Genomic DNA, 1072 nt, shown 5'->3' with positions numbered 1-1072 from the left:
GTGATTATCCAGGGGTACACATGCCTTACCAGGTGTTACAGTAGTATGCCCATTTACATGCAATAATTTTGACTTCATTAATTTTTAATTTTTTTTTGTTTATTGCTGCTGCTATTCTGAGCCATCCTCTCTCAATTTCATTTGCTCAAAAACTTCTATCAAAACCGCTTGAATTCCCATCCACCATCACTATAGAATTATCATCTACCATGAATTCCTTCATTCCTGTGTCGATCTTGACTCTCATATTCTGTGCACAATCTGCAGAATGTGTGGCCGCATGGGATGAAGGCTGCTCCCTTCTGCCTCACCATGCACACACAACACAATGGATCCAGCCCTCCATCGTGGTTTTGGTTGTGGTTACCGTCCTCCTCCACTACCTTTGCCATTCCCCTGCAGCCCATTCTTCGGTGAAGCCAATCCATCGTCAAGTATTTTCTTGGGGAACGACTCCTGCGCCTTCAAGAAATTGTCCTCTCTGAACCCTTCTTTCTCGTCAACCACAAGATACAGCCCAGAACCCTCGACCAAAAAAGCATAATGCTGAAGTGGATTTGGACGGAAATTAGCGTAGATGACATGGCAAGGCTGGGCGTGAAGCTTGCAGATCCACTCGGAAAATTTTGTGGCATTCGACATAGTGGCCAAGAGAAATACCATTTTTATGGCTGCGGGGAGGAAATTTATGCTCTCCTCCCACATGACCCCATGCTCCCAGTCCTTCATGTAGTGAATCTCGTCAAAGATGACCCAAGAAACCTCTTTCAAAACCTCAGAACCTCTGTAAAGCATCCCTCTAAGAATCTCTGTGGTCATAATGAGGCACGAGGCATTCGGAAACATGGACACGTCACCCATCATTAACCCTACATCATTGAACTCGTGGCTGAGCTCCCGGTACGCACCCTTGCCGCCTCCTTCAAATATATATATCTATACAATAATTTCATACACAAATCTTGTACCATTATTTTCCAGACCCAGATTTGTAAAAGGCTACATTGATCTCATCAGGCCCTATAAACCCTTGGCATCAAAGAATCCCTTTGAAGCTAATATCTGGCTCTGA

General features: G+C 44.4%; 1 pseudogene; it reads right to left on the bottom strand.

Annotated features, from left to right (window-relative positions):
- Nucleotides 1–363: 363 nt before the first annotated feature.
- On the bottom strand, nucleotides 364–861 carry LOC149225078 (DExH-box ATP-dependent RNA helicase DExH10 pseudogene; annotated as a pseudogene).
- Nucleotides 862–1072: the final 211 nt, after the last annotated feature.

The sequence above is a fragment of the Pinus tabuliformis genome, chromosome Q (assembly GCF_031772625.1).
Source record: "Pinus tabuliformis cultivar Carrire ecotype Pingquan chromosome Q, CPIR1, whole genome shotgun sequence".
Lineage (NCBI taxonomy): Eukaryota > Viridiplantae > Streptophyta > Pinopsida > Pinales > Pinaceae > Pinus > Pinus tabuliformis.
This window is presented reverse-complemented; position numbering and strand designations above follow the sequence as displayed.